The following is a 14,473-nucleotide window of genomic DNA, read 5'->3' as shown; positions in this document are numbered from 1 at the left end:
CTCCCTAATCAATATTGTAGCACATTCAAATCTTCAGTCTATTTTATTTATTGTGACTTTTGTTGGCACAAAATGTGGCCCTAGTCTAACTTGCCCTTTAACCATACTAAGCTATACCCTTGTGAATTACTGGCCCTAGATTGCGCTGGTTGCTCCGCTTATCTACGATTAGGGGATAGTCGAGAAGGAACTTGCTCTATTACTAACCTTCCAACACACTCAAACAAGAACAAACTGTTGGTTCAAAATAATCAATTAAAAGGTGCATGCCCTAACCATCTGTGCATGCCTCATCTGCCTTGCAAATGAGAAAATTACTATGTTTTATTGGTTATCTTTGGCGAGATATAATAAATGTTTGTAATTTGGTCAAAGAGTGGTCTATTTGATAGAACACAGGGTATTATTTCCCATAGTTGTGAATCAGAACTGCTCAGTTTGTATCCCTCTTTGTAATCGGAGACACACAACTGGGCTGGTTCCCTGTCATGTAGTTGTAGAGGGGATTGTAGTTTTCAGTTTTATTACAACCCCACGAGATCCGTAGTCTTGTTTTTTCTTTTTTTATACTCAGACTATGGTTCAATCTGATTCCACCCTTCGTTTGTTGGGGGGATCTATGTACGGTTTTTTCCATCATATAATTGGTACGCTTTTGAAAAAAGACCGGACAGAACCACCTGTCTCAGTGGACTGGGACAATTGGCCCACTTTCTTCAGGGCTATTAAGCAGCACTGTTTCTTGGTGCTGGTTAAATTCAATTCAGCTGTGGAAATCTGCTGTATTGGAGGTACCCCACCTTGCTCTTCATATGAGATTCCCCCAAGATAAAGGTGTCCTTTTTGTAGGGTGTGTTGTGTTCTCGTACTATCATTTCTTTCTGGATGCCCCAATTGTTGGCATTCCGTGGTACCTTTTGTTCCAGCTGGTGTCCATGTTCCTCTGTAGGTGTATGGAAATTGGGAGCGTACCACGGCACAACCAGCGCAATATAGGGCTAGTAATTCACAAGGGTATAGCTTAGTAAGGTTGATAAATGAGTACCAACTCAGTTTGGGTGATATTGTATGAATGTGTTCTATATAAAGCGCTTAAGCACAAGTGCTACATAATAACACATCATTATCATTTGGCCTTGGACGTCTGCTTGCATTCACAGTAATTTGGTAGTATGGGTCAATACACACTGACTGATATTAACGATACATATGATGATCCATTCTTGTACGAAATGTACATCACAATACAGTGATATTGTAACCATATTTTTAGTAGTGTCCTTAGGAACAATGCTATGTAATGCCACTTCCTGTTTTGTCAAGGGGTGAAAGGTTGTGTTCCATTGCTTCCCGTGATATCACTTTGGGGTGGGGGTCAAATGATATAACTTCCTGTGATGTCAGAGATCAAGGGTCATGTGATTTCACTTCCGCTACCCCTGTTATTTTGCATGAAATGATGTACCTGGCGCGGCAGGCTTTTATTTTTTTTCTATTGCTATTAGCACCTTAAGGGTGTGTCTCGGTGTGCTAAAAGCAATAATCCTACGTTTTGCGGACTACAACGTCCTAGTAACGGCACTGGGGCCTGCCGTTTCAGCCCTCCCTTCACTTAGGCCTGTAACATGGGGCCTGGCCCATTACAGGTTGGTGTAGCCGACAGAACGCAGTGTTATTGCTCAATTGAAAAAGCGTTTTTATATTGGCTTTAAAATAAGTAATAACATGCCGATTATTTCTCACACGAGTTATGCTCCAGCCGGCCACAAATTAAACTTTCTACCATATCAGTTCTTTGTCAGGCAAGAAATCTGAAAGTTTGCAGTGACAGCTGGAATTCCCTATACTGGCTCAAGCAGCTAGCAGTCACAACGGAAGCGTAATCGTAACTGATGTCAGAGCAGTTGTGTTGTCATATTGTGCTTGCTCTGTGTGTTGTGATTAAGCGGAGGAGACGTTAGTATGAAGAGGTCGTGGGTTGAAAAGTCATAAAATGATGTGTGTGGAAATTATTTGAACAGGACACCCTCCTTCCACAACCCTCATTCCACATGCGGTTGCGAAGATGACTGATGCCTAACCGAGAATGTCCTAGGAGGATGCTCGAGCAGGCTTAACATCTCCCTGCCAAGAAATGAATGGACAGAAAAAAACAATAAGTAGCTGGTTGCCTTAAGTGAGCAGCAGGCGGGCTTCCATGACAGCAGCAGCAGCAGCAGCACATGCTCCGCAGCGGCAGCAGTAGCCCTGGCGGTGGAATGCGGCCTGGGCGGCTCGCGCAGTATTCCCAGGTGGCCAGCAGCAGCGCTCTGCCAGGCCTCGCCAGCTAATCACTTCAAGCGCCCCGCGGAAACCCCGACGGCTGAGGCACCAGCGGTGCAGGAAAAAAACGCGCACAACCAGGGTGTAGCTGACTGACAAAACACGGTCGGCGAAGTAGGCGAGCTGTTTTTAGCTCCCAGCTACCGAGCTTCTCCTAGCGTTAGGCAGAGTTTCCTGGACTGGAAGGAACAGAAGGCGAGAGAGAGAGAGAGAGAGAGAGAGGCAAGCGGTCGTGCCTGCCCTGCTCCTCCTCCTCCTCCTCCTCCTGCCGAGGATTTTGTGAAACTCTCGCGCTCAGAGTCTGGAGCCCAAGCTCAGCCCCTTTCTCGGGGAGTTGAGCTGGCGAAATCTCACAACAAGGACCCGTGGATTGAAGGGTGCATTCGGATCGTGCAGACTTCAGAACTTTGAAAGGGGAATAGAACGGGAGACTTTGCAACTCTGCAGGAAGAGTTCCTTTGTTCGAGCTACTTTGCCATCTTTCTCTACTGTTGTTTCTTTTCCTCGCGAATTTGGGATGCGTGACTGGATTATTGTTCTGTTGGCTGCAGCCCGCTCTGCCCTTCATTAGATGCTTTTTAATCGCCCTTTTGCACACTGTATTCTATACCTGCCCGTAGACAGCTGTTTGTTAGAGTAGAATCGTGCTCGCTGTACATGTGCTGGTTTTCGCTTGCCTGGGTTAGAAACCGGATTGTTTGATACTCGTTGCGTGGGCCTATCGGTCCGGCCGTTCAGTTCTGAAGGATTTTGGAGGAAGCGCCCGACGGCAAGCTGACAGTGTGCTTTTTGCCCACACATTGCCTGCCAACTGTTTGTAAATAGAGCCCCTGTGTGGAGAGAGAGAGCCGAGCGTCTGGTCTGTTGCAATCACAGGTAAGTGCTCACTTACTCTTTAAATACATGCAGAAACTTTTCACTTGCATTTGTATTCCCCTCCTCGCAGGAGGTCGTGTGTGTAAGTTCTGAACCCTGTTTTTTGCTACACATGCATTTTACAAAGTAGGTGCAAGACCGTCTTTAAAAACGGTCGCTCAATGTAATGGGTGGGTGAGTGAGCTAGGAAAGAAAACTAGACTTTCGAACACGTAATTATTACTAAACTAGACTGGAGGGCTCAGTCCATTTTTCTACCCAATCAGGAGCCACACAGGCTGCTTTGTCTCCATCTGTATATTTCAATTGCCCATAATTCGGCCCCAGTGTCAGTGTTGCAGACTTTCGTTTAATTCATTGACCCGTCATTTACAATACCACCACACCCACCTGTCGGTTCTCGTGCTCCGAGGCCATCCAATGGCTTGTCGGTGAAAATAGTTTGTTGCTATGTCGTCCATAAAACTCCTATCATGTGTAAGCCAGTTAGATAGCTGCGCGGTTAAGCTTTCGTTCCGGCAATGGGTATGTGTGGGAGCTTAACGCCATATGCTTGAAACTAGACATCGCTTAGGGGGAAGGATGGGAGGCCGGGGGGGGGAGACGGGGGAATCAGACGTTTACAAACAAATATGGTGTAATTTCGATTAGTGCCGCTTTCAATCCCAGGAGTGCCTTTCCACTGCCTTATGCTTGCCTTTTGTACTGCATTATTTCACTGAAACCTATGAATGTCTCGGCATCCCCTCTCCTCTCTTTCTCCGTTCTGGCAGTGTATGCATATTGCATTTGTATTTGTGTTCATTGTATCCCACTTACAGTCTCGTGTATGATCCGATCGTTTCTTGTTTCTCTGTGTGACATCCCTGGGGTCTGCCTCCTTGGAACTATATTGGCAGCTCGTCTCTGGACTGAAACTAAGCAGACCTTGGTTTCTATCACTTGGAGTTGTGGCCTCCAGAAATGGACATGCTGCTCTGGGGTGGGCCTCACTATTGATGTGCTCAATGGGCACATATATATTATATATTATATCTTAGTGCCTAGAAGAGGGAGGAATCCGGCTTGAAGCACTGTATAAAATGTGATATTTCACCCCAGAACTCACCGCGCTCCCCACACAGCCTTTCGTCTAATTGAGTTTATCTGAGTTTTTCCAAGGCAATCAGCTCTAGATCCTGTACAAGACACTGTGTGCTTCCTGAGTTTCTGCTTCAGCTCCACAAGTCTTAACTGTTTGTATCAGCATTGCTTTCTCTTGGTCACTTGCCAGACCACACGTCCACCTAACTGCTTTAGGACAGGGATTGGAAAAATGTTATCCACCAGATGTTTTGGCCTATAACGGCCATGATCCTTCAGGTTGCTGGGGCTAATGGAAGTTGCTGTAGGGAAAACCACCTGAAAGGTACCAATCTACATGTGTTGTGTCTAGGTGTGCCATCCTTTCCATTTCTTTTGCAGTCTGGGATGACACAAGAGGATCGGACTATGCCAGATTGCTTGAAATTTACCATGGTCTTTTATTGAAAGTGTTCTCCAGTCACTAGTACTCTGCTACTTCGCACCCGTCCAATAGCAAAACGAATTTACCAAACTAGTTCCCATCTCAAGGTTGCTTTACTCAGCAATGAGCCTCCTGTATGGGAGACTTCCCAGGAATCCACGTAGACCACATTCATCACAAAGGTGGCAGCGCTCTGTCCATGGTGACGGATTTGGAAAATCCTGGCAGCTAGATTATTGTAATTTTGAAAAATGTGCAGAGCCAGTGTTACTTTTCTTCCAGAGTTAGGTATTTTCATTTCAAGGTGGTTGGATTGGGTGGAAACCTGGAATTCACATTCGTGGCCTGTTGCTAGGCGGGGATGCGGAAAACGTGGTTGCTAATGGAACCCGCTCCGCTTCACACATGTGTCAACATCCTGAAGGGCGCGTGCTGTTCTTGCCCAGCTGTGGGGAGGTTCGTCTACATTTGATAGGAAAGCATGGTAGCCACAGAGGCACATTGTATGCTCGATTTTTTTTTAAATTTTTTTTTTAACAAGTATTTTTGCCAGTTTGCTGCTAGTTTAAAAGACTAAGGGCATAATTCACAGAACGTTTTCCAATGGGGTTTTGCTATTATTAAACGTGTTTGGTAACTGGGCTTTAGGTGTCAATTCTGAAGTATGGTTTTCTTATTTAGGCGTACCCCAGTCCTATTCCTCATGGGACCTTTCTTTGTGGGTACGCTGACAGAGAAAATTGCAGTGTAATATTTTACGAACACAAGTCTGACCCCAACGACGCAAGTCAGGTTGCTGCGACCTTTGGGGCCCGAGAGACCCGACTATGTGTGAGTGCGACATGTTCTGGATTCCTGTTCTGGATTCCTGCTTCCTAACTGTGAAACATTCCATCGCGCCTGCGCACCAGCGACTAGTCAATATCCACAAAGGGCCCTCATTCAAATTCTTCAATTCTTTTTGACTAAGGCTAGCAAGGTAACTTCCGGTCTACAGTACACTTATGAGTCAAATCTGGGGGCCTCAGAGTTTGAGTATTTGGTGACAGGCATCATCATCCAACTCAAAATACTCCATGTTGCAGCAAAGGATCCCATCAACTCAATATTTTATATCAGCCAAGAGTTGAAACTGCCAAATCCTTTGCTCTTTTTGTCTGTTATTGGTGTACACCGCAGAACAGTCAGACAGTGCACTATGATGCCATCCTCCACCAAAAAGCATGCATGTTGCTTGTTTTGACTTGCAGGTTCTCCACACGAGAAAAAAAAGACTGGGGTGTGTGGTGAGCTGTAGGTGCATGAGAGCCTCCTACTCCCATCAGAACCGGGCAGGTTAACCAAACTCATTCCATATCACCGTGCAGGGATGGACTGCCACATACAATTGACTTGGGCACCTATGAAAAAATGGCCTACAGTTGCAAATTGCAATTAATTCCTTTTGTGATGTACTGAGTAGTACCAAAGGAGGAGTTTTTTAGGTTAAAATGTGTTACAAACTGCATTTGAAAGTATATTTGTTCAGTATCACTGGTCAAAACTACTAAACTACTAGCTGTGCAGTGAAGTATCTGAGAAAGCTAGACCACTGGCCAAAAAATAGACCAACTTTGACCAAAAAAGCTGGCACAGACAAGCATCTTGAGCCTGCACTTTGGACATTACCCTGTAGGCCAGTCTGTCAAAGCTGATGTCAAGGTGCAAACAAAGGTAGCCAGAGGGAAAAAGCTGGTAGCGCATTGCCAGCTTCTGTGGTTTCCCACCGTGACTCTCGAACTTCACTTTTTCGTATGCTGAAGCCCATGTTCGTCACAGGAGGTGCTCCATGGAACAGGTGTGTAAGTTAATTTATGGTTTAGAGTTTTTGTTGTATATGCAGTTCACTTTATTTTCTTTATGTAACTGAGATTCAGAAAAGCTCAAAGGTTAGGCGATTTAATATCCAAAGGCTAAATTAAAAAAAAAATATCAGAAAACAATGTTATTCGGCCCAATTGATGGCCTTGCAGAGATGGCATTCCATGCTCTACCTTTACTGGAAGACCTAGTGTATACGCCACCTATAAGCCCAAACTATTGCATTAGAGTACAGATGGGGGGGGAATTGCATATTTGGAGGGGTGCACAGCTTGTAGGTGTTTTATTATTTCAACACCCATGGACTGCACGTGGCCATGCTAATCCCTATGGCCATTCCCACGCAGTTCCCGCCTCTCCAACCCAAAACACCCCTGATCGGAACTCTTTGAGCTCGCTTTATTCAAGCCTTACCATCAATCTTTGCACTGGAAGTGCCTGCCAGTGTTTATTTCAAAACCTTCTGACCATCAATGGCTTAATTGAACCTGTTAACCTGTTATTGGTCTAATACAAATATCTTAACCTGGTCTGCTTTCAGCCACTTGATTTATAAGTAACTAGGCATGTCCTTCATTGAAGTCCTGGTAAAAACTAGCATTGGCAACTCCAACAGTTTTGGCTTGTGTATAAGTATTAGGCGTTTGCCAGGCATTAAATGCCCTGGTACTTGCACCATTTCGCACCTGCTACCATAAATGCCCAGTTAATACCACTACAGCAGTGACTGACAAGTGCCTTTCCCATGCCTAGACAAAAGCCCATTGCCAATGCTTGTTTTCTCTATAAGGGGTGCTTGACCCCACATTAGAGGTGGGAACAATTCATCCCTCCCTCTTCCCAGACCAGCTAAAATGGATGTTATATATATGTGCATCCGTCTGGATCAAAATGGACTTTTGTCATCTCCAATTGCAACAGCACAAGGTGTGAAACAGAGGTGCCCTTTGGCGCCGGCTTTCTTCCTGGCATTTATTGGTGACCTTAACAAAGAAGACACAGAAATACAATAATTTCCACCAAAACTCTGCAAAACTTCAATAACGAGACTTATATATGCGGATGACCTTGTCCTACTGGACTACACACCGATAGGACTACAACATCAATTGACAAATCTATAAAGCTACATGCAAAAAAACAAATTGGAGATCAACGTAAAAAAAAACAAATTCCTGACATTCGAGGCTTCTTTGAGGAAAAAAAAGAAAAACCACGATTAAACTTGGCAGGAACGCCGATCGAAAGAGTTTTTGACTTCAAATATCTAGGAGTCACATTAGACTCCTCAAAACAGGACAAAGCGATGTAAGCAGCTTTAACAATGAAAGTCAACAAAATGGCAGCCCAAGCCAGGGCCATAGACACAAGATTTGGTAGATATTCACTAATTCCAGTACGAGAATTCTACAAGAAAAAGGTGATGCCAACACTAACATATGGAGGAGATGCAATGATTAACCTACCTACTAACATCTGGTCAAAACTGGAGGCAAAATTTTGGAGGAAAGTGATGACGTTACCGAATTCCACTTCGGGGGCTTCGATCCGCCTAGAGCTTAGTTTACCGTCTCTCAAAAATACAGTGGTACAATCAACACTAATGCTATACAGGAAATGTCGGATGGCGGATCCTCCGTCAATTTACAATCTTGTAAATCAGGAAATAGGATGAAACACCAGCAAACGGCTCATAAACTGGAAAGAATAGAACATCGCAGTGTTGGAGCAGATACAGGCCGACGAAGAAACATTAATCAATAATCCGAAGAAAATACTCGCAAAAATAAGAGAGCTCGACTGGATATCAACCCTGGAAACAGCAGGAAAGAACAAACTAACCACACACCTGCCTCCAAAGACCAAAAAGGTCAACGAGCTCCAAGAATACAACAAGAAATTCTTCTAGGAAGGGGAGAGACATGTTGCTACGTGCCCGCCTCAACTTGCCGACGAATGAGATCTTGGCCATTAGAGGCAAGACTGAAACACATTTTTGCCGTTTCTGCAAGACACAAGAAAAAGAATCAATTTGTCACTTACTCCTAAAATGTGCTGCAAACCACATTTAAACAGAACGATACTTAAGCCCCATCTTCTCGAATTTTATTATGTCGGACGAACAAATATGTTGGTCTCGTTTGATTGGAGGAGACAAAACGAAATGGCAAATAGCTACATACAAGATACTGGAAGCAGTACATTTGCCGAGGATGATTTTAAGAGAGACAAGATCTTTTATGAAAAGTCCATGACAAAATGTACACTTTGTAAAAATCTTTTTTTGGATTAAATACAAAAAAATAAAAAGTGTGTATGTGTGTGTATATATATGTATATATATATATATATATATATATATATATAGCAACCTGCGTAAGGAGACAACATAAGAAGATCACAACCTGAGTTCTGTTGTTGGCAGCTACCTGGTAATCATGGGGGTGGCTGGAGAAATGAACTCCACCCACTGTATAGTATCCTGTATCTCTGAAAAAATGATCAATTGGTGTCAAGGAATAAAATGAGCCAGCCAACGCCTGAAATGTTTCAACCCATAGATGGAAATGTTCTATTCAAGATTGCAATGTGTGTTAATAAGAAGGGGTTTCCAACTGGGGGTCCTCATTCAAGTAGGTACATAGCGGGCATTGATGACATTACTCTCCCCACCACTGCTTTAATTCTCCAAATACCCAAGGTGTCTCGAGCACGAGCTTGCATTCCCCTCTTCCGCCCACCCGTAGATCAAGAGAGAACCCCCAACAGCACAGACTGGAGAATGCAACCAAGGAAGGACTATGTCTATGCAACACACCAGGGATATGCTTGCTCTAGCCTACCATTTTATCCCTGCTTGGAATAGCACAGCCACAGTTTCATGCTTTATCTTAGCATTTTTGATCTTTTAACAAAATCATCCCCTCAAATGAGCGACACACCAATATATTTCTGTGATGCAGTCCGCAACTAAGCGCCCAGGCTGAGTGCTGGGGGTTGGCCTATGCAGGGATCGAAATTAAGATTGTATAAGCAGGAGTTTAAAGTAGCTCCTGAGTTTCCAGCATTAACCAGTGACTAGGAGCTTTCACTTGGGAACAAGGAGCTAGTGCATAGTGTTCCGCAAATCTAACTTTTACATAAGATGCAGACATATACGTTTGTCCATTATGTATGACCCCTTATACTTTGAGGGCCTGATTCACTGAAGCCATTATACAATCCCATAGGGAAACGCTCTGTGAATCGGGCTCTAAGTGTTGAATAAATGTGTCCTAATGTTTATTCATAGATTTTCCCAAGCACAGAGTTAAATTGACATAGCTGTGTTTGTCTGCATCAATTTGCCCAGGGAGACAAAAGTAGCTCCTGGTAGCTGTTGGTGTCAAGCTACCCAGGCTCTTCTAGGTTACAAGCAGGAGCTAAATAGCTCTCATCTCCCATCAATTTTGAACCCTGCCTGTGTGGGCAGGTTAAATTAGACCTTCAATGTCTCTGGCGGTGGATGACTTGCATAGTATACTGTCTTCTCTGGTCCCTCTTCAAACTCCTGACATGCTGGTGGTGGCTGTCGAGAGATCTTCACCCTATGGGCTCCACTTGCCTTCCGCACCTGCTTTGCACAAGGATAGTTTGCTGTCCGCCCTTTTGCAGCTTTATCATCAGAGTGTTGGCTTATCCCTCTTTCTTCTTCGACACAGTGCACCAGTGTTCTGTGCAGCATCTTCTCACAGCATCGGGGGTGTTGCTTGCTGATCATGCCCCTCACTGAATTAGCCTGGCTAATGAGTAGTAAGGTGCAGGAATGCGCCACATTGCTCCACCGGTCTCGCAGGTTCTCTAGAGTGAAGCTCCTTCGGTGTATACAATGCCATCCTTCATGGAACACCTGAGGGTGTCAGATCCAGGCAGGGGGCACACCACTGAGCTCCGAGCGTGATGACATGCACATGATGCATTTCACTGCCTCCTTCAGCCATTGCTCCTCTGTTGATTGGGTGCCAGCTCTGCCCCCGTCCCCCCTGTAACTCCTGATTAACCACTCCACCAAGTTTTGGACCAATGATACCATGTCTTCCTTCTTGGGCTGCCTCTCTGATGCTGCCCGGGCATTGTGAAAACAGTATGCACTCCGCTGTAGGAGTCAGTACCCATATTTCCTGGCATGCCTTGCCGTCCTGGTTTCAGAGAGCCCTCTGAGAGGTCCCTCAGCTTCTACTTCGCCATCTCCCTTCTTTTTCTAATTATTCTCCTTTAACTTTTGCCTCGGCTAGTCTCATTGGGTGGCCATTCAATCAGTCCACAGGGGTGGAGATTCCAATGGTCCCCCTACTTCAGAAGGAATCATCAATGCCCTCCAGATGAGCCCTTGCCCTGAACCATGAAATAAAGAAAATGTACCTGCATTTCCTATATCTGTAGGTGCCAACAAATGGGTGACATTTACGCTGTTTTAGTACCACACCAGTAAAGCTCGCACGGAGTCCTGGCATCTGTATGTTTATTCTTAAAATGGTAATCCTGGTAGTATGGGTCTTATTTGGGCCAGAGTTTACAATGTCAAAAAGGGAAAAACGTGGTTGTTTTGTTTGATGCCAAACTCTATGTGGTCCCACGAATTGAAATGTAACAGCAGGTTCTTGCACCTTTGAACCCTATGCTGAAATATGCATCTCCTTAAACTCTCTTCATTGGTCAGCTCGCACATTGAATACACTATTATCTACTTAGGCCTCATGCTCTACCATATTAATCATCAGCAGTGCCTGTGGGCTGCTCTGACCCCTCTGGGGTCTTGATCTTCGCCTTCGTGATCATGCGGCTCCCTGCATTTAGAGCTTTGCATTGTCTCCAAGTGCACAACCAGGTAATTTTAAACCCCTTGCCCTACTTCCCCATCAGTAGCATCGCCACGACTACATCCATTCATTTCAAGAAGAAATCTTTGAAAGGCAGAGCTTTCTCGCCTTGCAGTGCCTCTGGAATAATTAACCACCAACACTCGCAGGCATCGAGGAACGTTTGGCCATCTCTCGTCTGATCTCTTAGAAACCTAATCTCCCCTGCTGTGTTGGCCGATCAGGTTTCAGGAAGTGAAAATTACGCAGATCTGCTCGTGGGATGGGAATCCAGTCCGTGCGTGTTCATTTTAGCGATATGCTCAGTTACAAAGGCAGAAAAGCAACAGCAGTTACAGCAGTGTTGTTAAGCCATGATATAGTGTTGTTAAACCAGGATATTGCTGGGGGCATTCCATGGAGCTGGGTGAAGAGAAATCCAATCTTTTGGTAAATATGCTATTGACTTGTTTTCCATACTGCACACACCTTCAAAGCATCTCACTCGTTTTGTTTTACTACGTTGCTCTCTGACACGTTGTGAAAAGTGGTAATTAACCCTTCCTTATCTGTCAAGCAACCAAAGCTTGCGACTGTATTCGGCCTGTAGTGGAACCGTTGTGCTCTGAGCCTAATCCCCGAAATCCCCTAATTATTGCAGTTGGATTTTCCTTGCGATGGACCGGCTTTGTCACCTCGGAACTGTTAGCAGTTGGCCAAGCAATTGATAACATACAGATGGTCATTGTCACCCTGCAGAGAATGCCATTGTTCCCGACAGGGCTCAGACACCTAATCGGACGCCTTTCTTGATGCCATGGTTACAGCTCTGTTCGGCCGCAGAGTGGGGATCCTCATAATAACCTCTCTGAACCAGCAGAGCGTATCGCCTCCTTTTTAGTTTGTTCAAGTATCGACCTCTTCACTGCCGACGACCTCTTTGGGTGGACACCATGATTTGTGCACCGAAATATTATTATTATTTACATGGAGTTATACGGACTTTTTCTGCTTGCCTAGGAAGGATAGACATAATGACTCTGGAATATTAAGTCTTTGTGGACAGGTGGGCGCATAAGTAAAGGTAAGACGCTTTATCCTGCTGACGCTGACTCCACTCGCATTGTTCAGAAGCTGGTCTTGGGCGTTGCTTTAAGAGGGTCACAGACGTAATGAGGTGGTCGTTTGGATGCACGTTTGAGTTGACCCCTGACTGGAAGTGATGTATTTATTTTGTTATAAAGTCCTTATATATTGTAACACTCGTCGCTAGTGGAATGTGAGATGTTTTGGTCAAGGAGTCTGGCACTCTGGACTCCAAAAATGCTAATTCTCATTATATTCTTATTGCCTGCACACATATTGTATTTTAGAGCTTTTTCTACCCAGGCCAATTTCTGCCAACCATTTCTCTGCTGAATTTTTATTTTTTATGAATAGCTTGTCTTGGTTCATCTGGATCTTACTCCATCACCGTTGTTTGTTGTTTGTTCACTTGTTGCTGCCTCATCCCATAATATTTAGTGGTGTGTGAGGATGCCCTTTGATAATTCAGTTTCTGGGAATAAGTTGTATTGAAAGTGATGTGGGTAAACAGCACTCTTCCTCTGGGAGAGCATTTTACTCTGGGATAACTCATTGGGCATGTGCCCGTACGTGTTGTCTGACTGTCTGATAGGGTAGGATAATGAGCAGAGCGACATCAAACAGTAGGCATTCAAAATGATCGTATAAAACATGTGCTAAAACCCAGCATACATTTCCATGGGAGTCTACCCAGTGCTATTAAAGGACAAGAATATTACTGAGACTTTAGATTTATCCATTATCAAGAGCATTGGACCCAAGAGGGCAGCAACACTCTTTTCAAAGGTACCTTGTACACAAGATGTATAGTTTGAAGCTAAATAAACAGTAACATTAAGTTATCAATAATACAGAAATATTGCTCTAAATAAAATGCAGTGCATGATATTGTGTGAAAACGCAGTGAAGAGGAGGGGAGGGGGTACTGGTCAAGTTCGTCAGAGCCAACCAGAAAAGAGTGAAAGAACCACTTTAATAGGAAAGTCCTTTATTTTACTTCTGAACTATAGGAGATCTGCTATTAGGTGGAGTTGTCAGTGTGCCTGTGCAGTAGTCCTTACAGACCCAATGCACTATATTCCCTCTGGGAAATTAGTAATTACACTGGCAAGCAATAGCCCAAAAGGTGGGGTGGTAGAAAAGGTGGGGTGGTAGAAGGGGGGGGGGGGTCTTCAAGGAGGCTGCTACTCAAGGTCCCCAAAGCTGGAAAAAAGCTGGAAAAAATATGGTTAAATGAAGGTAACCGCTTCCCTCCTCCTTTCCCCCTGTGTGTCCTATTTGTAACCACACCACCCCAGTACTGCCCAGAGAAGCAGTGATCCTGGTTGAAAGCCATCAATGCAGCCTGTCAGATATGGGGGACAGTGAGGTCCAACGAAAGCATAAGAGTACTGTGAGGAATTCGACCATCCACATGGTGGATGTCGGCTCGCCTTGGCTTTTAGAATTTTTTTGTAAATGGATAATGGTAGACCTGCCCCAGGAAAATTGTCGGGCTAATCCACACACATTTTCCTATGTTCACACCACAACAAACGCATAGACCTGTGTATTCCGCCATGGACACAGCCAACAGATACAATCCACCCTTGTCATATTCAGTTGGAATATGACAGGAGATGAGAGCATAATGTCATCCAAAGGAGGGGAGAAAAGCTTCCCCTTGTCGTGGACAGCCTAATTAACTAACAAGGGCTCTATGGAACCACCCTGCTCATTTGTTAGCCCTGCAGCTGGTGGCAGCGATTAACATACCACTAGAGGGTACTTTAAACGGACCCCAGGGGGGGGCCTGGCTCCCGAGGATAACAAAGGAGACAGAAACCCCAATAAATCTTTCATATGTAACTGTGTTAACCGGAAGGGAGGAAGGATGGCTCAGGAGCAACTCGTTTCTCTTGGAAGCAAGACAATGTGGCGCAACACAGGTTCGAAAACCGATCCTGTGCTTAGAAACCACTCACTGGTATTAAGCGCATTTCCC

The 14,473-nt window shown here is 44.7% G+C and overlaps 1 protein-coding gene across 1 annotated transcript in view; it reads left to right on the top strand.

The window, feature by feature from the left end:
- The first annotated feature begins 2,229 nt into the window (after nucleotides 1-2,229).
- TIAM2 (TIAM Rac1 associated GEF 2) overlaps nucleotides 2,230-14,473 on the top strand; it is a 552,861-nt gene continuing 540,617 nt past the window's right edge. The window contains exon 1 of the mRNA XM_069607743.1: nucleotides 2,230-3,198. The gene's annotated coding sequence lies outside the window, so the exon portion shown is untranslated. The remainder of the gene's footprint in view (nucleotides 3,199-14,473) is intronic.

This window comes from Ambystoma mexicanum, chromosome 4q (genome assembly GCF_040938575.1).
Source record: "Ambystoma mexicanum isolate Mex_15411 chromosome 4q, UKY_AmexF1_1, whole genome shotgun sequence".
Lineage (NCBI taxonomy): Eukaryota > Metazoa > Chordata > Amphibia > Caudata > Ambystomatidae > Ambystoma > Ambystoma mexicanum.
This window is presented reverse-complemented; position numbering and strand designations above follow the sequence as displayed.